Source organism: Papio anubis, chromosome 2, assembly GCF_008728515.1.
Source record: "Papio anubis isolate 15944 chromosome 2, Panubis1.0, whole genome shotgun sequence".
Taxonomy (NCBI): Eukaryota; Metazoa; Chordata; class Mammalia; order Primates; family Cercopithecidae; genus Papio; species Papio anubis.
This window is the reverse complement of record NC_044977.1, coordinates 61,066,256-61,092,784: the sequence shown is the minus strand read 5'-3', so window position 1 is coordinate 61,092,784 and position 26,529 is coordinate 61,066,256. Positions and strand designations below refer to the sequence as shown.

The 26,529-nt window shown below is 40.2% G+C and overlaps 1 protein-coding gene and 1 long non-coding RNA gene across 11 annotated transcripts in view; one reads left to right on the top strand and one right to left on the bottom strand.

Annotated features, from left to right (window-relative positions):
• LRRN1 (leucine rich repeat neuronal 1) overlaps positions 1-26,529 on the top strand; it is a 47,542-nt gene that overhangs the window by 9,013 nt on the left and 12,000 nt on the right. The gene's annotated exons all lie outside the window — the stretch shown is intronic.
• The window catches only part of LOC110742272, a 478,176-nt gene continuing 464,735 nt past the window's right edge, over positions 13,089-26,529 (bottom strand). For 8 of the 9 annotated variants that reach the window (XR_004181876.1, XR_004181888.1, XR_004181892.1 and 5 more), the window contains one exon: positions 13,089-17,056. This is a non-coding gene — a long non-coding RNA (uncharacterized LOC110742272). The remainder of the gene's footprint in view (positions 17,057-26,529) is intronic. The other variant, XR_002519736.2, reaches the window with a different exon arrangement.

Sequence of the window (26,529 nt, the reverse complement as noted above, 5' to 3'; positions counted from 1 at the left end):
GCTCAAAAAATTACATAATTCCATATTAAAGTCTATGTAAAATAAATCACCTTTTTTTTTTTTTTACTACTTTTAATTTTGAAATCTAGTTTGGTATTTTTATTTAACCAATCATTGAATTATCTTTTAAAATTATTATTAACAACATATTTATAAACCCTCTTTAAATCATTTTAAAGGGATGAGAATACATACAGATTGCATTCTCCTAACCATTACCATCTCACTGCCTATTAAGTTATATCATCATTGTCTAAATTCAGAAGGTGTCTAAAAATTGAAAAGCATCTTTTGTTACACAGGGAAAAGACAGGTAAAGTGATTAATTTTGAAAAAATTACTGCCGATATTTGCAGAAATAAGTAGGTTGCTGAATCTAATGAATAGTATTGAATGATTTTTTTTTTTTCTTTAAGATGGAGCCTTGTTTCTGTCGCCCAGGCTGGAGTGCAGTGGCACGATCTTGGCTCACTGCAGCCTCTGCCTCCGGGGTTCAAGCAATTCTTGTGCCTCAGCGTCCTGAATAGCTGGGATCACAGATGCCTGCCACCATGCCCAGCTAATTTTTGTATTTTTAGTAGAGACAGGGTTTCACCATGTTAGCCAGACTGGTCTCGAACTCCTGACCTCAAGATATCCACCTGCCTCGGCCTCCCAAAGTGCTGGGATTACAGGTGTGAGCCACCACGCCCAGCCATGAAAAGTACTGAATGATTTTTATGAGCTTCAAACTGCTAGCAGTATTAAAAACTACTACTTGAGATTCACTTCTAAAGATTGTTTTGCTTTAAGGTGTCCTTCTGACAGGCAAGTGAAGCATCAGAGCAATGTGTCAGTCATTGCCATCGTATTACAGGACATGCAGCCCAAGGCAGGGGAAGGAGTGGGTAACAAGGCATGTCCTAGATTTGGGAAGAATTAGTTTCAGAACTGCTTCTCAGCTGTGTGATCTAGAGTGATTTCATGGAACCTCAGTATCTAAATCTGCAAAATGGGATAATAATAGAGCCTGCCTTTTAGAATCGTTGGAATCATTCAGTGAGAACATGCATATAAAGTCTTTAGAACAGTTCCTGTTCCAAGGTACATACTTAGCATATAGTAGCAATGAGTAGAAGTATTTATGTTCACATCTGATATTTCTGCTGCTACAAGGTCTGCATTCTGAGGATGCTAATTCTGAGGCAAGCAGAGAGATTTTAAGGGACAAGAAGACTCAGACTAGGTATTTTATGAAGCCAGTAGTTCACATGGCTGTCACCTTTCGTGGTAGACCCCTAGATTGCTTTATATTTGTCCAGACATGAGAAATCTGGATTCTGCTGATGTGCCTTGAAAGAACTGGCAAACAGGTGAATACATTAGAGCCTTTTATTGTTTGTTTCTAGATCCTCTTCTGTATCCCACTCTCTCTTTTCTATCTGAAAATATTATAATGCCCCTAACTGGTAATTCATGGAATCACATTTTCCAAATAAAGAGAATGTGTTAGATTCAGAGCTATCATTCCACCAAGAAGAGCTGAATTTAAGACATTGTAACAAACCCAAAAGCTTCATCTCTCTGCATCCATTGTAACATTAAGGTTGTTGGGCCATGTAAAACTCTGAGAACAATGCTGAGCATCTTGTAAATGGTCCATAGACAATGCAGCTACCATTGTTATTGTTAATTCTTAGTATCATCATTACCTTGTATCTTGACCAAACCACAAGGCTCCTGGTTAGGACCAGATTAGAATAGTGCAATTTAGCCACAAATCTTTCTGGAAGCAAGAGAAAGTCACCAGGCATGCTGGGCATAGTGGTGCACACCTGTAGTCCCAGTTACTTGGGAGGCTGAGGCAGGAGGATCACCTGAACCCAGGAGGTCCAGGCTGCAGTGATTCCTGATCACACCACTGCACTCTAGCCAGAGTGACAAAGCAAGATGTTGTCTCTTAAAAAAAAGGAAAGAAAGAAAAAAAGAGAGTGAGTCACCAGGCAAGCCAAATCAGGTGTGACCCTTAGGGAGATCCCTGGTGAATCCACAGAGGCCGGTTGCTATGAGTTGGCCTCCCTAGCACCTCCCATGTTTCAGCTAGCTGATTTTCACTTGTACATGAAGGGAAGAGTTGAGGATACCATTAACTTGATTTTCTTTGAATTCTTTGTGAGATGGAAATAGTAATTATTTGTAGAGAACTTCATATTCATTGTCTTGTTTAATCCGCATCATCAGTGCTTCCCAAGTGCTGTGATCACATTTACAGGTAATTGTAGATATCCAGACTCTTAGCTCTGGGGGAAAGCCAGTACTGCACAGCTGGCCACCTGGCTACCCTTGCAAGCCAATAAATAGAGTTTTCTAAGTGTGCTGAGAGGAACACATACCAACTCTGGGAGTTATGTATTATCCCCATTTTAAAGATGTGGGGAAAAAAACCCGAGACAAGGATCTTCCCAGTATCTTACAGCTAGTAAGAAGTATGCGTAGGAACAATACTCTTAACTCTGGTTTTCCTCCAGACGGAGTTAGTCACACTGTCCTTGATTTTCCCACATCTCCTTGTCCTCACTCAAGTCTAGCATGTGTTATCTTTATTTACATCCTGTAATACCACCACCACCAAGCAGCTCCTTAAGGGAAAAGACTGTGACTGAGTCTTAGGTCCCTGGCACCTATGAAAGCATTTGGCATGTGGAAAATGTACTTAGCAAATATTCAGTCATTGAAAGAGGAAAGGGATTTCCATATCATATGTCTATTTCATTTTACCATATTGCTTCTTTAAAATAATTTTTACAAAGTTATTTCATCTGTATTTTGGTAGAAAATGAGTAGTTCATAAACCTGTATTATACTCAGAGATATTACTATGTTACTGCTTTAGAGAGGTTATTATAGAAAGTTGAGCTCATTTGGGAATGCTTTTTGTGATACTATTGCCAAGGAAGTGTTATTAATCAAAAAGTATTCATTAAATGCATGTTGAGTATCAAGTGCTATTAGAAAGGTGATATGAGGGTTGAAGAAAATGTACATGGTGTTATTTCTGTCCAGACGAGTTTCCAGACTCATTGGGGTGATAGAGTGAATAGAAGCAAATCAAAATAATTAAGTGATCATCTGTAGGAATTCTGCAACAAAGCAGAAAAACAGGGGCTCAGACCAGACAGGTTTGAATCTCAACTCTGTCACGTAATAGCTATGCTCAGTATTGGTTAAAAGACTCAATTTATTGCCCCCAAACTCATCTGTAGAAAGGAGAAATAATGTCTACCCATAGGGCTGCTATGAGAATGTATGGGAAAGCACTTGGTACAGTTCTTAGAACATGACATTCACTGCAATCATTTGGCGGATATCGACAGCCCCACTTGTGTGCAGATCTTTTTCTGTGAGCTGGGAGTACAGTGGTGAGCAAAACAGATGATGTGTGCTCCTTTCCCATGTGGAGCTTGCCGTCTGATGTGAGATAAAAGCAATAATCCAATTATCACACAAGTAAGTGTAAAATGATGGCTGTGTTAAGTCCAGTGAAGAAGTACATGAGGCCAGGGGAATGTAACATAAAGCCTTCGAAGAGAAGACCTCCCTAAAGAAGTGACGTTTATTTAAGCCAAAATCTGAAGGTCATGGGAGAGTTAGCCAGGCAAAGGGTATGGAGAGGGAAGAGCTTTGTAAGCCAGAGCCCAGAGGTGAGAAGGACTTTGGTATGCTTGATCAACAGGGAGAAGTCCAGTGAGGCTTAGAATAGAATAAAAGGGGACCTTCTTTTCTGCCTACTTCCAAAGTGCACTTGGAGTTCAGAGAAGGCAGAACTTGTACAAAGTTCAGCAAACCAAGAGACTGCATCCTATACCGAAGAGATATGTCACCATAACAGAAGGGTTGAATTGGTGGAGAGGGAAATTGTGTGAGCAATTCTATTGAGTCTTGGCAGGTTGGGTGGCATGCCAGTGTCTTACATGTGTGGACTGGCATATGCCAAGTCGGGCACGCCAGGAAGAAAGTTTCTTCTCCATTTCTGTGTGGCTCTGAGCATGCTGATTAACTTCTCTGAATCTTGGTTTAAAAAAAAAAAAAAGAAAGATGTAGCACCACAAGTTTGTGAGAATGGGAAGATATAATGCATGTGAACATGGGACATAGTGTCTAGTAAATTAGCTTACTTTGTTTTATTTTCTGCTCTTCATTGCCTTTTTCTTCCCTGTTCTACATTTTCCTTTCATTGTAGTGAACCTCTGATTAAGACACTTGCTAATTGACAACACATCACCTGTGTTGCCCACAGATGTAGATTTTTTATAGTAGTTTGGTGATAGCTGAAACATTTCTCTTGCTTGGCATGCAAATGCTTCATGCATGCACTATCATTCTCATTCATGAACTCATTGTGTAAAATGCACTTAGCCACATCTGGCTGCTGTTCGCCTGAACAGAGGTGACTGCTGGTGTGTGTAAAATGCACTTAGCCACATCTGGCTGCTGTTCGCATGAACAAAGGTGACTGATGGTGAGTGGACAAGATCTTCCACAAGCTTTAGATGGCAATTTCATTGGGGCTCTAATGACCATAACACTTAGTTGTTATTGATTTGTCCTCAGTGGAGAGATGTACTTTTCTGCCTGATCTTTTTTTTTTTTTTTTTTTTTAATTTATTTATTATTATTATACTTTAAGTTGTAGGGTACATGTGCATAACGTGCAGGTTTGTTACATATGTATACTTGTGCCATGTTGGTCTGCTGCACCCATCAACTCGTCATTTACATCAGGTATAACTCCCAATGCAATCCCTCCCCCCTCCCCCCTCCCCATGATAGGCCCCGGTGTGTGATGTTCCCCTTCCTGAGTCCAAGTGATCTCATTGTTCAGTTCCCACCTATGAGTGAGAACATGCGGTGTTTGGTTTTCTGTTCTTGTGATCTTAATTATGGGTCGTAATATTAGACCATTTCAACACTGAGTTAGCATTTTGCCCTTGTAACAATTTGTTTTAGTTCCATCTTTGTATTGACTTATAAGTAAATTTAGACACTATTACCAAATACTTATCAAAAAAGATAGTGGGGATAGAGTTGGTTATTTTTCAGCAAGATGCTGAGTTATCCTTTATTGCATGCTTTATGGCAGTAAATCTTGGACTCCCCTGCACCCTTTTATTCCTAACCTGCTTTTCTCTCTGTGTCCCTTGAGATCTTAAGTCTTCTACTTACTAGATTATGAGAAAAACTCCCAAATTTCTCTCCAACCATAATGTCACTTCCAAACTCCAGTCCTTTGTTTCCAAATGCCTGCTGCATATTTTCACCCTGAAAATCACAACATCACTGAAGCAGCAAGAGGAAGAAGTGGTTTCCGGGATGCAGAGTGAACTGTGGCTGTACAAGAGGAGAGAGAATGTTCCTTTTGTAGAGGATCGAAACCCCTGCCTATTGACTCAGCAGGGAGGGAAGCAGGAGGAGAAGTACTCCAGCCTGTCTTTTCCCACCCTCTTCTAATCATTCAAATGGAAACTCACCCCACTTCCAAAATGAGCTCCTGCCATTGCTGGCCCTTATCTTGTTTTGAGAACTGCTGTTATCACATCACTCAGGCTCAACCTTGAAATTATTTTTAACTCTTCCCTCCCCTGTCTGCACATCTAGTCAACTGCAGTATCCAATAGATGCCTCTCTAGTTATAGTTCCCTAGTGTCTTTTAAATATGGCACTTCTTCTTTGTTCCTGTGAACACCACCCCAATTCCAGCCCTTATCACCTCTCCTTTAGCTTATTGAAAGTACTACTTAACCGGTTTCCCCCATGTAGTGTGCCTCCTCTCTAGTCTAACATACAGCTGGTGGATTCATCTTTCAGAATTATAGACGGGATCCCATGGTTCCCCTGTAAAGAGGCATTAAATGGTCCCCCCGGCTATAGTATTGTGCTGGATATTCTTGATGTCCCTCCAGTTCCACCCGGTACCCCTTTCCACTTTGCTTTGTACCCCAGGAATCAGATGTTTATGGACTAGACCCATAAATGGGTCCCTTGCTTCTTGTTGCGTTCTGCATCCTGTGGTAGCTCACTCAGGGTTGCTTGCCCATCCTTTTTGAGTTGACTTTAACCTTGCCTATCCCTTATGCTATTGTTTGAATGTATGCATCCCTCTAAAATTTGTATATTGGAACTTAAACCCCAACGTGATGGTATTAAGAGGTGGGGCCTTTGGGGAAGTGATGAAGTAATGAGGGCTCTGCCCTCATGAGTGGACTAATGTTCTTATAAAAGAGATTGAAGGGAGTTCTTTAGTCTCCTTTTGTCCTTCCATCTCCTCTGCCATGTGAGGATGTGAGGACACGGCTTCAGTTTTGTCTTTGCCCCCTTCTGCCATGTGAAGACACAGAAAGAAGGCAGCATCTTCAAAGTAGAGAACAGGCCTCACCAGACACCACATCTCCTGATACATTGATTTTGGACTTCCCAGCCTCCAGAACTGTGAGAAAATAAATTTATATTCTTTATAAATTACCCAGTCTCAAGTATTTTAATGTAGTGACAGGAATGGAGTAAGACATCTTATAAATGTTCCCTTTTTAAAACCTTTCTTTATTCATTCCCTCTTTAATGTACCATCTGTTTTCTTCTAAGTCTCTGATAAGGATGAGAAATCAGAGAAAACTCCTTAGTGAAGCATAAAGGCCCTCCATATCTAGGAACCATCCTACCTTTCTGTCTTGATTTCCATTGCTACTGTGGCATAACCAAAATCCCATTCAAAATGAAAGCATTCCTATTTTGTCCCCTATTGGTGTCTGCTGCCTTGGCACCTTTACACTAGTGGCATGCCTGTAAATGTTTAACAACTGGCTCTCTAAAAAGGTAAGCCCTCCTTTTTATGACCAATTTTAAGCTACCAGTGTGATGTCTCTGAACTCAGATTTGGAAAGAAATGCTCACAACTGGCTCAGAATACCACCGCTTTGTGTACAACTCCCCCTCCATCTGGGATGCTCCACAGCTCTCCCCACCTCCCCTGCCACTGCCCTCAGTGCCTTACACAGAAGAGTTGCTCAATAAACTATTTTAATTCATTTCTATCACTCCTGTGGGCATTTGGAATGGTACAAAAACCTACTTACTAGCCACATGTTGATGGTAATATTTGTGTACCCAGAATTTTTTGGTGAGTGCCAACATAGGTACTAGTTGGATTTTTGAGACTTGAAAACCCTGAAGTGAAAATAAACTACTTGCTCACATTTTATGCTAAGTTGCTGAAGCATACTACTTAATGTTGCTTAATTCTCCAATAAAATAATTCTCATTTTCTGGTCTTGTTTTCAAATTATGTCTTCATTATCCTCAATTAAATGTAATTTGAAGTAATAATAAACCACCATTAAAATATATTTCCTCACTATTATAACCATTTGAATGTTCTATAGTTTAAATTATGTCCCCTTAAATCAAAAACTCTACAGAAATTTTTAAGGTACGTGTTCATCCTAGACATATAAGATTGCACTGCAATTTACTCTAAAATTTATTTTATTAAGAAATAACCCTTCTTTAGTCTTTCTAAGAGACAACTTTAATTTTGCTTCATTTAAAACATTTCTATATTAAAAGTTCAAAATCCAACTACAATTTCTATTAGAAAACTAGGAGGTAAACCAATAAAGATGATCTTATAATAGCACTGGATTCTTTTATATTTTAATGGTTATGAAGGACATTGTGGATATTCAACTAAAATTTTTCTTTTTACTTTTAATAATAAACATATTAGTTGAAGAGAGATTATAGAATGCACTATTATTTGTAATGCATTTTAGTGTTCTCAGCTGTTCCTTTGCACCATATGATTACACAGGCCTAAGCTGTGTAATTAAGGACCATCCACTAATGTGCACTGGTGGATTTATGGTGTCCAGGTCATCGATGATCTGAGCACTTTGAGTATCGGACCATTAGTTTCAAATGCATACTAAGATAGGGGAACACATTGGCATCAAGGAAAAGCTATAATAAGAAACTCTTTCAAATTCAGGGACATAACTTTCACCTGATTTTAATTTACCAAAACAATTAAAAAACCTGATTAACAGAAATCCTAATTAACTAGATCCCCTCCACCCTCAGTCCACTTTTAGAAGAAAAGGGAAGACTGGAAGAAAATAATTTAACCAGGGCTTTTGATTAAGAAAAAAAATTCCAATATGAGTTCATTATTAGGGCCTTGAAGAAAACTATGTCTTAATAAAAAATATATAACCACCCTTATTAAAGGCAAAAATATAGGTATTACAATTTGAAACTACAAAAGCTTTCTAGGAAACCTTCAGTCAAACAGAAAATTAAATTTGCAAATTCCCTGAGCATTAGAAGGTTTCACTCTACAAGTTAGTTTTCTTCTACGTGTCTAAAAGAAGGCCGCAATGTACTTTTGGGGTCCAATAAGACAATTAAGGCAGGTGGTATCACAGAAAGGTCCTGTGCAACGAACTTGGCTTTAACCTCAGCTGGTTCACCTATAGCTGTGGGAATTGTGACATTACTTGAATTAGTCATGATTCGCCAGAGAAAGAGAATGAATAGGATGGGTGATTGATTGATTGATAGGATAGATAAGATATGATAGATTTATTACAGGAATTGGCCTACCTGATTGTGGAGACTGAGAAGCCCCACCACCTGCCATCTAGAAGCTGGAAAACCGATGTTCTGTCCCAGTGTTGTAAGAATGTAGGTAAAGCACCTTCCACAGTTTCTGTTTTGTATTCTGTTCCCCACCCCTGTCTTTGGCCACTTACTTAGAGACCCACTGTGACCCCCAAGCCTTCAGAGGGAAGGTTTCAACAAGCAGGCACACCTCTACTTCGTTTTCTTGCAGTGATTAAAAATGTCTAGTTCTTTAAGTCTTTATTAGAAATAGTCATAAAAATTAGTTTAGAAAAGGAATTTGAAACAAAGTTTATTTTAAGAGTTCAGGGACAGATGGCTTTACTTTGTTTCTTTAAAAAAAGATGGCATTCAATGTGGTTGGGTTCTATCAAGTCAAAGGACAAGTACTGTGTCATTCACCCAAGCACTGCTGTCTTTAACCTTGACTAGCAGGAACTTTTATGTTAAATGTATATACACTTCTGTATATCTGTCTTCAAATTTTAAAGGAACATTTTAATGTAGAAGGGATATGTTCTTGACATTTTCTCAGTCTAAAGTTTAAACAGCACTTCGTCTTCTAATGAGCGAATCCTAAGCAGTCAGGCTCTTTAGAGAAATATCACTAGATCAGAGCTAAAGGCTCCCATCTTAAGGACATTGGATATTAGTGTTTTTTTTTTTTAATAAAAATGTTGTTAAAATGTCAGATAATTAGTACAGATTACTACTGGTTTAAAAAATATAACAAAAGACAGTACAGAGCTCTAGATGAGCAGAGAAAAATGCAATAAATGTTCTGAAATGAATGTGAAAATGTTAGCCATTTCCTTGATGAGGAGAATTATCCTCTCCATTACAAACTAAACTTTAATTCAGTCTGGGAGCAAAAGCAAATCTGATATAGTCTAATGGAATTGCTTGACTTGATCAGCATCCAAAAATCTATGGCTCGGTATTAGCCGCCTACATGTTGGCACTTTCAGTACCCACAGTGACGGGTCTATTTTTTCCACTGGTGTATGTGTAGTGTTGAATGTACAATCCGGAACCACTGTAGCAACCAGTTCCTTATGCAACATTGATTAACAGGGCATGGTGAAATCTGTTTGAAGTGAGGATACCTAGTGTTGTACTGTGAAATACTTAACAGAAGTCGTGCAACTGGGCCTTCCAGGCATATTAAGCCTGCCAAAGTAAAGATTTAGCATTTAACATTTAATCATGCAGCTAATTACAAAGCAATTATTTCATATAGACATATTACAGGAAGATAATTAAAATAATCTGTAAAAGACTAAAATTAATTGATTTCATGGTAGTTTTTAATAACTTCACTTGCTGGTACTAAAAAGGAACAATAAAAACAGCCCAGTTGTTGGTTGATGTTTTGTTCTGTGCTGGGCCTTCTGTCAGTTTTTCAATTATGTTAAATTGCCACTTTTATGATTCCAGCTATGCAAATAGTCCATTTCTTAAAAAGAAAAACAAAACTTTCTTGATCTTACAAGTGATTTAAACAGAAAAAAATTTTTTCCCTCATCCTACTTTCTTTGCCTATGATAGAATCTTGGGTTTAAAAGGGCTGTGAAAGACTAAAGGCTCAAGATTCTTCAAACTGTATCTGGTGTGTGACTTTCAGAACATGGGAGGAAAATGATTTTGGCACAGAGCTAAGGTAGTTCATGAATAATAAGAAGTCTAGCCTGGTGGATCCTAGAAGAAGTTACAAAGATCATGGAGCTTACCACAGCTTTTAAAGTTAAGGAACAGGTACTTTTGTCTCCCTATCTGTAGGATATACAGGCAACAGTAGAAAGCAAACTCTTTTCATAATCAATTATGTGTAGTAAGAGTACAACAGGGAGAAGTAGGGTGAGGAAAGTCAGGACCCTAACTCTTTGATAAAATAAGCATTCATATAAAAATAATTTAGATGGTAGTTAATACACATTTCAATTAACTACTTTACTTTTTTTTTTTTTTTTTTTTTTTGAGACAAGAGTCCCACTCTTTCACCCAGGCTGGAGTGCAGTGGCGTGATCACAGCTCCCTTGCAGCCTTAAACTCCTGGCAACCCTCCTGCTTCGGCCTCCTAAGTAGCTAGGACTACAGGCACACGCCACCACGCCTGGCTAATTTTTATATTTTTTGTAGGGATGGGATCTCACTATGTTGGTAGGCTGGTCTTGAACTCCTGGGCTCAAGCAGTCCTTCTGCCTCAGCTTCCCAAAGCACTGGGATTACAGGTGTGAGCCACTGTGCTCAGCCCAATGTTAACTACTTTAAAATCTTACACTTATTTGGTTTACTAGGGCTGCCATGGTCATGCACCACAAACTGAGTGGCTTAAAAAAATAGAAATTTATTATTTCACAGTTCTGTAAGCCAGAAGTACAAGATGAAAGCATCAGGGTGTCAACAGGGCCATGCTCCCTCTGAAACCTGTAAGAGAATAAGTCCTTGCCTCTTAGCTTCTGGGGCTTTGCTGGCAAATTTTGGCATTTCTTGGTTTACAGCTGTGGAACTCCAGTCTCTGCCTTCATTGTCACATGGTGTTTTTGCTGTGTGTCCCTGTCTTCACATCATTTTCCCTCTTCTTTAAAGGACACCAGTCATATTGGATTAGGGGCCTAGCCTATAGCCTACTCCAGTAGTGTACTCCTCATCTAAACGAATTGTATCTGCAATGAACCTATTTCCAAAAAAGGGCCACATTCTGTGGTCCTTGGGATTGGGACTTCAACATCTTTTTTGAATCCACAATCCGTAACTAACAAGCACTTTGACCCAGATCATGGGATGGACTCATGGTAAATGATGTAGGCATTTTGTACATATTAACTCATTTCATCTTTTTAACAACCACATGAGGAAAGGATGCTGACACTACTCTCAAAGGAAGATGTGGAAACTAGAAAAGTATCATGTGTGGAGCTAGATTTTAATCTCAAATCTGTTGACTCCAAAGCCTGTGCTCATTCTCATATTCTAAAGAGCTGCCTTCTCAGGGATCCTGTTTTCCCATTCTCGTTTTGTTGTTGTTGTTGGAAAGATCTAGAAATAATTTCCTGAGTTCTCAAAAACCATCTCTACCTTTCTCACAATAATATTAATTTGCCCTGCTAGTTTTTAGAATTACTTTTACTTCATATCTTCTGTAATTACGTTGTCTAAGAATGTGATCTAGAAATGACACATATTTTTAATAGGAAGTAACTAAAATGCCTAAAGTACAAAACAAATAGGTATCACCTAAAAAGGCGTATTTGTTATTCAACAGTCATTTTCGAGTACCCCCTCTAAGGCTAGCATTCTACTAGGCCCTGTGTAGCAAATTTGCCATCAAAAGCTCTTAATTTCTAAAAAGTTTCATTCAGCTTTTTCTTTAGGGAATATGGTGGGAGTCATGACATTTCATACAGGGCTAAACATTTTTTGTTTAAGTTATTTTCTATGTAAACTGCTCTTCAGTTACTATATTCGAATACAGTAAATAAGGAGAGCAATGGTGTACTCTGATGCTTGAAAAGAGGAGCTCTATTCTGATGGAAACCTTTGCTTGCTTCCATCCTAAGGGTTTAGGTAAAGGAATTCTTACATATTTCCTTCTGGATTCAAATTATGTGAACTTTATAAGAGTCCATACACCTGTTTCAGACAGCCTTTGTTCTCTCAGGTATAGCAAGAGAAGTGCAATAAATGAAGAAAGGTCTAAATATACTTTGTGACGTACTCTGGTTGTTTCATTGAACACTTGCAGGCTAGTCACTGTGTTAAGTGCAGTACCTACCAGGATGAATAAAACATAACCTTGGACTTAAAGAGTTTGAGTCACCTCTGAGAACACTCTGAAGAGTGACTGGAAGAATGAAACAGTGTGACTTAGAGCAAAGCCATGGCTACCTGTGTCTTTGCTGACATGCCTGCTGGATCCTCTGAGCCTGTGAGTGGTGGTAGGTCAGAGCTAGACTAAGGCTGAAGTCTTTGTAAATGTGGTCTGCATGACGGGACTCTGGTGCTTTTAAAAATACACAGATATTCCCAGACCCCATCCCAGACTTAATAAATCAAAATCTCCATGAGGCATGACAGTGTGCATTCCCTTAAAACAATCTCCAGATTCATGAAAACTAAGTTTGGAGATCTAGGGCTGTGCTGCCTAGTGTGGTAGCCACTGGTTACATCTGGCTATTTAAATGTAATTCCAGTCAATTGAAATAAAATATAAAACCTCCATGTCTCATTCCCACCAGCTACATTTCACTTGCTCAGTAGCCACTCAGGAGCTACCATGCTAGGCGGTGCAGACAGAATATTTCTGTCATTGCAGGAAGTTGCATTAGATAGTGCTGATAGAGCAAACACAAGTTAGCAACTTTCATTCCTCCCTCCCGGAGATCTACCTGTCTCTTTAGTCCTCCCTTTTGACATGTACCTTTTCTTTTTCTTTCTTTCTTTTTTTTTTTTTTTTTTTTTTTAGAGTAACTTGTGTACTTGTCTTATTCACTCCCCTTAAGATTAGAAGCTGTTTCAGGGCAGGGTCTGGTCTTCCTGGCCCTGTGACACAGTAAACACTCAATGTATTTTTAATTAAATCAGTGTGATTCAATTGGCATCACTTTATTGGATCTCTTTTGCATTTTGATTGACACTAGATTTCATCAGAGTCTAGAGAAAAGGATGGATCACAGAGCAGGTTTGTCTCAATCACAAACCGTAGGATGGATTTGTGCTAAATTGCAAGGTTTTCTTAAGCACCAAATGTAGGAGAGACCCACCAGAGCTGTGAGTATTTGCAAGCCTAAACCTGTTGTCATATTTGGGTACCTAGAAAGCACATTTGATTTGATTCAGCCAGCTGTTTGATTTATCTATTGAGTGCCCACTATGTAGATGTCAGACTCATTGCCTGACCCTGGAATGACTCACAGTGAACAAGACGGAAACGGGTTCCTCACTCCGTGAGACGCACACTCTCATGCTGGCGTATTGAAATATTGGCAAGGACTCTCCCTGCCTAGACGGATTGGGATAGAAAAGCGATGTGATTTGGGTTCTGGCATCAGATGCCTGGATTCACAAAGAACCTCAACCACTCTGCTGTACTAGTTCCAAGACCTTGGGTAGTTCATTTTATTTTTCTGAGTCTCCATTCCATCACTCATAAAAATAGGAACATGATGGCATTCACCTCATAGGGTTGTGAGCATTCCATGAAATAATTTATGTAAATGATTCAGTGCAGTGCATGTTGCATAATAAGAGCTTAATAAGTACTAACTACTGTTACTCTTACAACTACTACTCAGCCAAAACTACCCTGCAATTAACATTAAGATGTAAAAAATGAGGTGTCTGCAAGGTTAGAAAATAATTCATTATTTGGAAAGGGTGTTTTCTGTCTTTCTTGAGCTCGCAGTTTAATTCCTGTAGTTTACTGTTATTTACATCTTTGCATCCCAAATGACTGAGATGGATATATAAATGTTTTGGTAGATGCCTATCTCGTGTTTTATTTTTTGTGTTTCTTTGGTGAAGGATTTAACTTGTTTGAAACACTTCTTTCCGGACAATTAAGAATATGGAAATGCTTCAGGTGTCATTCAACCTATCTTGGTGTAGAGAGATCACAAAGGAGAATTCTTTAAAGAGGCTCACCATTAACCTGCAAAACTGAAATCCTAATAACTAGAATGCAAATATTTAATTAACTTTTGTCTTATTAAAATAAATGTGTGACTTTTTTTCTTACCTTCAAAAATGGCATGGCTTTTGCAAATACATACTGGAAATGAGCTGGGAAGAGAAGGGTTGGATTTTGAAGGCAGCCACTTGATACTGGGGAGTTTGCAAGTTGGGCCTTCCTGAGTCCTTCCCACTCTTTTGTCTGGGGGAGAAGAACACTTTCTTGTGCACCTGTATATAATAGTGAAATTAATTTCAAATTCAGGACCTGCTTTATTCTTACTTCAGATTCCATGAAAACTGCCTTTGCTTTAAACTTTTTCAAATATTCTAGAAATCTGCTCTATCCTTACCCAAGGGATAGAGGATATTTCTGTGGCACCCAAGCTGTTCAATGAACAGAGGAACTATCCCAGGGTCTTCACTGTAATTGGCTGGGCTCAAATCATTTGGGAAAAATTGGTGTTGGCTTTAGGAGCTATAAATGCTGCCAGGCAGCTAGACTACACTGTTGATACTTCATTCATTTGATTCAAAATTGGGGATTCTTTGGGATGATTTTGTGTCATGTGAGAGGTGGCACTTAGAGCACGGGCTTTGAAACCAAGACGATTCCATTTGGTTCCTTCCTTCACCACTTTCTAGATGTTTATCTTGAGCACGTTACTTAATATCTCTATGCATCTATTTCCTCAGTGTAAAAAGGGGACAATCATAGTACCTAGCTCCTGGGGATGTTGGGTTTTTTTTATATTAAAAAAAAAAAGAAAAACACCAAAGAAGGCCTAGTTTAAAAAGAAGAAAAGTTCCAGATAATTTTCAGGAGATTGTTTTTAGGAAATAAATTAATTTTCTTATTGGAAGAGTAGATATTAACTTAGGTTTTCAGCACCTGACTCTAATTGTCTAAGTTGACGCCAAAGGAAATTTGTTGAAATCCTGCTATGATCCACTGCTCAAGACATGTTATCTCATTTAATCTTCAGAACATCCAAATGAGGTAGGTATAACTATGCCTATCAAAAAGAGGGGGAAGCCAGGGCCTACAGAGGTGGAGTCATTTGTGCCAGGTGGCATAGGTAGTGCCAGGATGTAGACCCAGCTCTGTCTGCCTCTTGAGACTGTGCCTTCCTTTTCAATTTCTTTTTTAAAGCTAAACACAGTTTCTCTTAAAAATCTAGGAGCAAGTGTTTTGCTCCCAATCAAGAAGTGCTGCTTACATGGGTATCTATCTTTTAAGAGTAGAAACCTGAACAAAGCATCAAATACACAGTACCTTGGAGCTGGAGCCCTAGTTTCAGCCCAGCCTCATCATTTAGAGGCAGGAAAGATGGCTAACATGCACTGAGCTGGAGTCAAGACCAGAGATAAGGTCCCTTAACTCTTGGTCCAGTGCTCCAGCCCCTGTACCATGCTGCTGCTCAAACTACCTGAGAATCATATAGGACTCAGAATCAGACAGCATCTATGTCCATGACTTACTAGCTTACTTGAGACAAATGAGTTGACTTCATTGTAAAGAATAGGGATGATCATACCATATATACATAAATCACTCAGTGTAGTGATTAGTACATAGTCTTTTATTAAAGTAAGTTTACTAGTAGAGTTAGTTACATTCATATTATTCATGAGGGCTTTCCTATCTTGAATGTCTAACTCCAACTCCTAATTATTTAAAAAATCTATACATTTCTTTCATTTGAATTTCTATGCCCTCATAGACTTTAAAGGCACATGTTCTATCACCAATTAAGAGAAGTTTAACCTATGCATTTTACAAATTATACATGCAATTCGGCTCTGCTTATATAGCACAGATCAACATTACGATCAATTTATTGCCATGTTAAAAAAAAAATCAATGAACATTGTTCAGCTGACCTGACTAATTTTTTGGAATAAGTTGGCCATCAGTGTAACTGATTGAGTTGCTACACAACCCCCAACCTACCTAAGCAAAGGTCAAAATGGAGGTTATTAAAGAAAACCAGCCACTGAACTATCCCTAAATTGAGTGATGTTTGCCTATGCTACTGATAAATGATTGATTAATGGAGCACTAAAGACTAATGTCATTCAAAGAATTGTAGGCCCTGCCCTCATGGTAAAGATGATGAATTTAACCCTAGACAAAGCAAAGCAGTGTGGGATTCTCTTATCTAGAGTGCAGGACAGGGTGCTTGGAGAGTGGAGCTTGGCCTCCAAATATGTGACCTCACCTCTCTGAGGTGTCCTCTGCAAAATGAGAGGTTATTGTAGATGTGTCAGGTGATCTGTAAGGCCGTCTCTACCTTTCACAGTTTGTGCTTCTGTGTATTTCACAGGGAGGCTAGCCTGCTTGCTTTTGATCAGTTGAAGTCAAGTTAGACTCTGAGGTCGACGTTATTCCCTAGGGCTCTTTCATAGACACCCTTCCCGTCCGTCCCAAGACCACCTTCCTAGGTTTGGATTTGTGCCAGCTGGCACTGGACTTTTGGCTTTTCATTTTTCTTTTGCTTTTTACATTTTCTGTTGTAACTCTTAAGTCCATCCAGTCCAGCCTACCCTGCTTCCCATGCCTGGCCAACCCTCCTGAAAGGGCTAAAGTGCCATCCATGCCCAGTTCCTCTTAGGAGCTGAATGAATTGTGACCCCAGCTTTTATGCTCGACTTGGAGACCAGCTGCGCCTTTGGGCTTTTCCCAGAGATGTTGGATGAGACTGCACCTGCAGTGTGATGGATTTGCCCTCGCCTGAAAGAGGAAGGAAAATAAGGGAGAATCAAAAGATCACTTGTATCCATCCCCTTCTTTGTACACTAGTACATTTATATCACCCAAGTACACCAGATAATTTTTGTCTGCATTAATTAATAGTAATAACATACAAGAAAAAGGAAAAAAGGAAAAGAAAATTAGGAGGAGGACAATCTAATTTTCTCTGGGAGCCAGTAAAACCACCCCAGAAATTTAACATGGCCAGATTAGGATACACTGAATTTGGGAGCAAGGCACTCTGGTTTTATTTTGTTCCCCTGGCAATTATCTGGGTCAATTTGGATCACCTAGGGGATCTCTAAGGTGCTGACTATCTTTTAAAGTAGGTCTTCTGAAAGAAAGGAGTGTAAAATGAATTTTTGGAAATGTAATTCTTCTTAAAGCACTAAAGAAGTTTTCTTCTGAGCAGAGATTCACACCATAATAAACTGAATTTATAGATTTTTCACATATGGAGTATTTGCCAATACTATTTGAAAATGTATATCTAACCATCTAGTTACCATATATTCCCGTTAGCCCAGCATTATAGGTGCTGTTTTTATACTTATATTCAGAGGTTGCAAACTGGCCATGGGCCATAAAGGGACTCTGAAAGCAGATAGGTTCTGTTTGGCCTGCACAGCTAAAACATTTTGGGATGCCTTTTGGAATTCATGCACTCTCCAGCCTTCTACATGACTACTGCTTCTTACTGTGTTAGACTCAACTCCCTACACCTACCTGGCCCTAGAAAGAATTAAGTTTGAGATCCTTGTCACAATCAAACTCCATCCCTCCAAAACAATCTAATAACACAAGGGAAAGAAAAAAGAAGGGAAGAAAGGAAGAGAAGGAGACAGAGGAAGCATTGCCTCTCTGAAAATGGTTGGAAGTAAAGTTTTCCATGACACCAGAGGAATGGGTTGATGACTTCCTGAGGTTCCTTTAGGTCTGGGAAGCTATGACTACTTAAGGTAAGATAAATAAAATAGGATACAAAGTTACATGACTTGTTCAAGGTCGTCCAGAAAGTTTGTGGTGAAGCCAAAATTAAGAATTTCTTTCCTGGCGAAGATCCTTGTTCTGTTGCCCGGCCTACTGAGATGTGTGGCCGCACTGCTTGCTGATGAATAATGTGGGCTTTTAGGAACAGTTCCTTATGCAAAAGAGCCTCAGGAAGCTCCATTATATCCTTGCAAGGGGATATACTTTATTGTTTCCTTAATGCATTATGGAGACTATTATAGCTCTTCCTCCCATACGACCCTCCGTCTGTGATCACTAACACACACTACAGTGTGTTTGGCTTTGGATAATGTGTGAACCGGGAACATAATTTTGGAAAATTGTTGGAGAAAGAAATCTAAAAGTCACAAAGGGTCAGGTGCCAGAAAAATGTCTAAGAAACTAATGTTTTTAAAAATAGTCTGTGCAGATTCAGTGTTCAGAATGTATGTGCAAGGCCCTCTTTCCTTCCCAAGAAGAATCAAATACATCCTCAATACAAAATTTACTGTAATTTCTCTCTTTGACCACCCTGTACTGGCTAGCTACATTATTTAAGGTACAGAACTTGTACTGGATCATATCACAAAAGGCATTCTCTACTGATTTCAACTATCTGTGACTTACTTTCATCTTCAACACCCATGAAAAAGACTCAGATTGAATACGAGACATCAATCCGGTAAATAATAGTAGCTAACATCTACTGGGGGCTTGCCATGTGCCAGGCCCTCTGCCAAAAGCTTTACATTTAACAGTTCATTCTGATTTTCTCACAATCCTTATAAAGCAGGTTTTATAATCTCCATTTTCTTAAAGAGGAAACTGAGACTTAGAAAGTTCAGTAACGTACCCAAGGTCACAGAACTGAATTTGAAACCGAATTTGTCTCTCCAGAAGCCACATTCTTAACTCTATGCTATACTCTTGTTTCAGACATCTGAAAGCCCTTGTTAAGTATCACAATCAGCACTGGGACCTGTAGCAGGAGGCAGAGTGGCCTTCAGGGACAGGAGGATCCTTCTGGGAGGTCCGTCCACAGTGGAGTCTGGGTCCACCTTGCCTCATGGAGTAACTACAGGGAATGTTGGTGTTGAGGCAATCTATTTTTTTTAAACTCTGTAGGGCCAGAAGGAAATCTTGGTTGAACAAAAATCCCATTTCTCCATTATTCAAGCCATTCCTAAAAGTAAGGAAGCAAATTTGAATGCTGCATTAGCCCTGAATCTATTTGGAGCCCGAGAAAGAGCTAAAAGAATGTTTTTTATTTTAACATTATCTACATGATATGAATTTGGCCAATCCAGAAAGGATAAATAAAGTTCACGCCCTCAGAAGGCATTTTTCTTCATTTGGGGATCAAAGTTTTAGTTCTTTGCTGTGATTATATTATCTATGAGATGGAGATAATTTCCAGGTTGGAGGTTTGTGTTTTATAATTTGCCTGGTTAGGGTTTCAGTTTAGCTCTAATACAATATTGGGTCTCTGAATTTTATTAATTCCAATGATAATGGTTGAAAATATAATGGAAATGACAAATAATAATGATAATAACTCTTTACTAAGCATCTACCATGCCCAAGGGCCTTAAAGAGATTATTCATTACTCCCAATAACAAGATGAAAATGAAATTCAAAGGCAAATCTGATAGGGTTCCAGAGGTTCAAAAATGAGTATTTGAGGGCGCACGATGTGCTGGATGTTTTCCCAGTGTGTTAGGGTTCTCTTAGAGGACAGAACTAATGGGAGATACATTTACATATATATATCTTATATATAAGCCACATATACTAATGGGAGATATATAATATATATAAACTATGTATATATTTATATATAATATATAATATATATTTTATATACATATATGTATATATTAATATAGATGTATATATCTTTTATATACATACATATTACATGTATATATGTATATATATTATATATTATATATACATAGTTTATATATATTATATATCTCCCATTAGTATATGTGACTATTATATATATAAAGGGAGTTTATTCAACCAATCACAAGGTCCCACAATAGGCTGTCTGCAAGCTGAGAAGCAAGGAGAGCCAGTCCGAGTCCCCAAACTGAAGAACTTCGGGTCCGATGTTCCAGGGCAGGAAGCATACAGTACGGGAGAAAGATGTAGGCTACGAGACTAGACCTGTCTCTCTTTTTCATGTTTCTCTGCCTGCTTTGTATTTGCTGGAAGCTGATTAGATCGTGCCCACCAGATTAAAGGTGGATCTGCCTTCCCACTGACTGGAATGATAATCTCTTTTGGCAACACCCACACAGACACACCCAGGATTAACACTTTGTATCGCCAGTCCATCCCTTGTCAACTTGAACACATCTCCTGAGACCATACATACAAATAAAGACAATAATGAGGGCATAATTACACCTAACATAATACAACTATCCTTCCTACAACCAGAAACACACTAATCCCCCAACCCAAATACTATTACATAAAGTTAACAATACTTACATGCTGATATGAAGTCAATAAATCTTATGTCACATGATAAAGGAAAAAAAGATATTTTCTTAGTACAGGTATATACATGCACAAACATGTTTTTAACAAGGAGGAAACACTCATGACAGTCAACAGTCCTTGTTTCTGCAGCTGGTCATGTGGTTGTAGCTGATATTGATGACTACCTTCTTGTACTACCCATTCTATATTCCCTTTGCCTTCAGCAAGCACCTCATCAGGTTGTTGTTGGTTTTTTTTTCTCCTGGTGCAGTGACCCAAACCTTCACTCCTGAAGGTCTGGGCCATTTGTAGTCCTGCCTGGATTGGGCTGTTGTAGTTTTCCGTTGACCTTAATCACAGGACATTGTAATACTAAGAGACATCCTAATGGATCTCCTGTATTCCATGCATACTCTCCCTTACTTTTGTAGTAGAGTAGCAGACTGATTTCATCTTGGTAATCTGGGTCAGTCACACCAGCCAAAACTGTAACTCCCTTCTTAGCCTCTTGACTTAAAGGTAGGGGGAGCCCAAAGTGTCCAGGTGGCAATCTTAAGTTCTAGTTTCACGGAATCATTGTGTCTCCAGGTGGCAGCGTTCCTCCCTCTAGAACTAAGATGTCTAGGCTAGCAGAACGAAATGTCGTGGGAACAGGAAAGAAAAATTTTGGTAGTGGATCACTAGGGGTGATGGTGAGTGGCGCCACTTCCACCCATTGATTCCTAGACCCATGAATTCTAGCTATGGGACAAACAGTACCATATAGTGGATGCTGATTCAGAGCATGCATGGCCTTCTGGAGAACTTTGCTGCAGCCCTGCAAATATTTTTACCTAGTTGGCGTTTTAATTGTGACTTCAAAAGGCCATTTCACTGTTTTGTCAATCCAGCTGCTTTAGGATGATGGGGAACATGGTAAGAGCAGTGAATTCCATGAGCATGAGCCCACTGCCACACTTCTTTAGCTGTAAAGTGAGTGCCTTGGTCAGAGGCAATGCTGTATGGAATACCATGATGGTGAATAAGGCATTCCATGAGTCCATGGATGGTAGTCTTGGCAAAAGCATTGCATGCAGGATAGGCAAACTCATATCCGGAGTAAGTGTCTGTTCCAGTGAGGACAAACCTCTGCCCTTTTCATGATGAAAAAGATCCAATATAATCAATCTGCCACCAGGTAGCTGGCTCATCATCCCGAGGAATGGTGCCTTATCGAGGGCTCAGTGTTGGTCTCTGCTGCTGGCAAATTGGGCACTCAGCAGTGGCTGGAGCCAGGTCAGCCTTGGTGAGCAGAAGTCCATGTTGCTGAGCCCATGCGTAACCTACATCCCTGCCATCATGGCCACTTTGTTCATGGGCCCTTTGGGCAATGACGGGGGTGACTGGGGAAAGAGGCTGAGTGGTGTCCATGGAACGGGTCATCCTATCCACTTGATTATTAAAAGCCGTCTCTGCTGAGGTCACCCATTGATGAGCACTCACATGGGATACAAACATCTTCACAGGTTTTGACCACTCAGGTCAATCCACATACTTCTTCCCCAGATTTCTTTGTCACCAATTTTCCAATCATACTTCTTCCAAGTCCCTGACCATCCAGCCAAACCATTGGCTACAGCCCATGAATCGGTGTATAATTACCCATCTGGCCATTTCTCCTTCCATCCAAAGTGCACAACCAGGTGCACTGCTTAAAATTCTGCCCACTGGGAAGATATCACTTCACTGCTGTCCTTCAGGGATGTCCTAGAAAGGGGCTGTAGTGCTGCAGCTGTCCACTTTCGAGTGGTGTCTGCACATCATGCAGAACCATCTGTGAACCAGGCCCTAGTCTTCTCTTCCTCTGTCAGCTAATCATAGGGAACTCCCCATGAGGCCATCAGAGCAGGCTGGGGGAGAGAAGGCAGGGTGGCCCGAGTGGAGACCATGGGCATTTGAGCCACTTCCTTACGTAACTTACTTGTGCCTTCAGGACCTGCTTGAGCGCGATCATGTATATGCCACTTCCATTTGATGATGAAATGCTGCTGTGCATGACCCACTTTATGGCTAGATGGGTCAGAAAGCACCCAGTTCATGATAGGCAGTTCAGGTCACATGGTAACTTGGTGACCCATGGTCAAACGTTCAGTTTCCACCAAAGCCCAGTAACAAGCCAAGAGCTGTCTCTCAAAAGGAGAGTAGTTATCTGCAGAAGATGGCAGGGCCTTGCTCCAAAATCCTAGAGGCCTCTTTTGTGTTTCACTTATAGGGACCTGCCAGAGGCTCCAAACAGCATCCCTATCTGCCACTGACACTTCAAGCACCATTGGGTCTGCTGGGTCATATGGTCCAAGTGGCAGAGCAGCTTGCACAGAAGCCTGGGTCTGTTGCAGAGCCTGCTCCTGTTCTGGACCCCACTCAAAATTGGCAGCCTTTCAAGTCACTTGATAAATGGGCCAGAGTAACACACTCAAACGAAGAATGTGTTATCTCCAAGATCCAAATAGGCCCACTTGGCATTCTGCCTCTTTCTTTGTTGTAGGAGGGGCCAAATACAGCAACTCATCCTTCACCTTAGAAGGAGTGTCTCACCAGGCCCCACACTGCTGGACCCCTAAAAATTTTACTGAGGTGGAAGATCACTGAATTTCAGTCAGATTTATTTCCCATCCTCTGGCACGTAAATGTCTCACCAATAAGTCCAGTGTGTTTGCTACTTCTTGCTCTGTGGATCCAGTCAGCATACTGTCATCAATGTAATGGATCATTGTGATATTTTATGGAAGTGAAAAGTGATTAAGATCTCTCTGAATAAGGTTATGACACAAAAGCTGGAGAGTTGATATACCCCTGGGGTAGGACAGTAAAGGTATATTGCTGTCCTTGCCAGCTGATGGCAAATTACTTCTGGTGGGCATTATGGACAGAAATGGAGAAAAAGGCATTTGCCATGGCAGTCGCTGCATACCAGATACCAGGAGATGTGTTAATTTGCTCAAGCAATGAAACCACATCTGCTGCAATTGGAGTCACGACTTGGTTAAGCTCATGATAATCTACTGTCATTCTCCAAGATCCATCTCTCTTCTGCACAGGCCAAATGGGAGAGTAGAATGGGGTCGCGGTGGGAATCACTAACCCTCCGTCTTTCAAGTCCTTGGTGGTGGCGAGCAATCTCTGCAATTGCTCCAGGATGCAATATTGTTTTTGATTTACTATTTTTCTAGGTAGAGGCAGCTCTAATGCCTTCCATTTGGCCTTTCTCACCATAATAGCCTTCCAGTTCAGGGGGCCATTGTGGGGGTTCTGCCAGCTGCCAAGTATGTCTGTGCCAATTATGCATTCTGGCATTGGGGAAATGAAATGACCACAGAATGAGTCAGGGGACCCACTGCAAGTTGGACCTGAGCTAAAACTCCATGAATTACCTGACCTGCATAAGCCCCTACTTTAACTGGAGGACCACAATGATGTTTTGGGTCTCCTAGAATCAATATCAGCTCAGAGCCAGTATCTAGTAGTCCCCAAAATGTCTGATCATTTCCCTTTCCCCAGCGCAGTTACCCTGTTAAAAGGCTGGAGGTCTCCTAGGGGAAGGATAGGAGAAAGATTCACTGCATAAATTGTTGGTAATGTAGTGGGGTTTTTCCTTAAAGGGACCCAGGCTCCCCTTCATTCAAGTGGTTCTGGTTCCATACACTGGCTCCAGTCTGGAAATTGATTGAGAGGTCATGATTCTCTGTTTTTATAATTCAAATTAGTCTTTTGTCCATGCAGCCTAGAGGTTTTCTGTTTGTATAATTTAAGTAGGAATGCAGTAAGCTTCCTATTAATTTCACTTCTAGGAACGCTGTGATTAATTAGCCAATGCCAGAGCTCTCCATGAGTCAGATTATTCTGATTGCTGCTTTGTCTCTGCTGTCCATTACAGTAGCTACGCCCACTTTGCCTTTGATAGTTGAGTGCTGCCACTTGGCCCCTGCCACTTTGGGATCCAATTCTTCCCACTGTATTTAAATTTTATAGTTGAGTGACTGTGGTTCCCACTGTTAGATCCAACATACAGAGAAGAGCAATTACAGGGCTCTTCAGAGATGCAGGTGCTGCCCTCACAAATCTATTTTGCAAGGCATTGGTCAAGGCTATATCTTCTGGGCTTTCCCAGGTGGGATGAGTGGGTCTAGAGTGACTAATCCACTCCACCATCTCAATCTCCCTAAGCCTTTGGATCACTTCCTCTACATTAAACCAAGGGAGATCAGGCATTTCCAGCTTACTCACAGTGGGCCATCTTTTAATCCATGTTTCAGCTAACCAAGCAAATAAACTATTAGAATATTTTTAACTCCCTGAGCTGCAACATTAAATGCAGAGTCCCTACTTAGTGGGCCCAAATCAATAAATTCAGCCTGATCCAGCTCTATATTCCCTCCACCATTATCCCATACCCCTAATTTCCATTCCCAAGCCTGTTCTCCAGATTGCTCTGTATATAATTAGAGAAGTCAAACAGTTCTTTTCGAGTGTAGTGCAGCTCCTCATGGGTCACACTCTCAACCTCACCTCCAGGGGACTTTAGTAATAGGTCTAGAAGCAAACAGGGGTATTGAGAGTGGCCCCTGATGGGAATCAACATTATTTTGCCTGGCAGCTGCCTCAGGGGAGAGGCCACCACTGTTGCCTCAGGCAGTGCAGGGTTTGTCTCCTCAGACAAAGGTGGAAAGGCCTATGGCAGCATGTGTTGGGGAGGGGATGTTGCCACTACTGGGGATGGGGAAGCTGTTTCTTCTGGCTAAAAAGTTTCCTCAGAGTTTACAAACTTAGTGTCCCCAGCTTCATCAGGGTCTTCCCACACATCCCCATTCCAAGTTTCAGGGTCCCATTCTTTTCCAATCAATGCCCTCACTTTAACTATAGATACCTGGCAAGGCTGTGCATGCACCTTTCATTGCATGTCAGCCGCTAGCATAAGAACTTGTGTTTGTTTTTCCACAATTTCAGCTCTTTCTCTTCAGGAGATAAGATTCAGGGCAGTCTTAGCAGATTTGAGGCTCAGTATCTGCTTCTGAAGCAAGGAGATAGAATCCCTGAGTTCATCATTTTCTTTCATCACTTTGTCCACCGAACTTAGGAGCAACCAACCAGCTTCATTATGTTTCTTGGTTCTCCACATATGGTCAAAGGTATTAAATGTATAGGGTCACTAAACTCCATGCCTCTGACAAGCGGTGAATCAGCAGTGTCAAATGCATTTATTTTGCATAAGTCTCTAAATAGTTAACACCAACGACTATCAGTGTTCTCCATACTATTAGAAGTAGAGTCCTTAGCATTTTGGGATCTAATCATATTAAGCAGCCAACTCCAGAAGCCCCAAAATCAATGAAAGAACTCCATCCTTTAATATTCTGTTCCTTTAGAACCACTCCTGGTACCAAAATCTGTATTAGAGTTCTCGTAGAGGGACAGAACAGGAGATATATATATATATGTGTGTGTGTGTAAAGGAGAGTTTATTAAGTATTAACTTACATGATCACAAAGTCCCACAATAGGCTAGGCTATCTGCCAGTTGTGGAGCAAGGAGAACCAGTCCGAGTCCTAAAACTGAAGAACTTGGACTCTGATGTTCAACGGCAGGAAGCATTCAGCACAGGAGAAAGATGTAGGCTGGGAGGCTAGGTCCGTCTCTCCTTTTCATGTTTTTCTGCCTGCTTTATATTCGCTGGAAGCTGATTAAATTGTCCCCACCAGATTAAGGGTGGATCTGCCTTCTCCAGCCCACTGACTCAAATGTTAATTTCTTTTGACAACACCCTCACAGACACACCCAAGGTTAATACTTTGTATCTCAATCCAATCAAGTTGACACTGGGTATTAACCATCATACCCAGGCCCTAGGCTGAATATTTTTACATAGGTACTTTTTTGTTATCATAATGTACATATATGAACCATATATACTTAGCCTTAAGTTTAGCTATG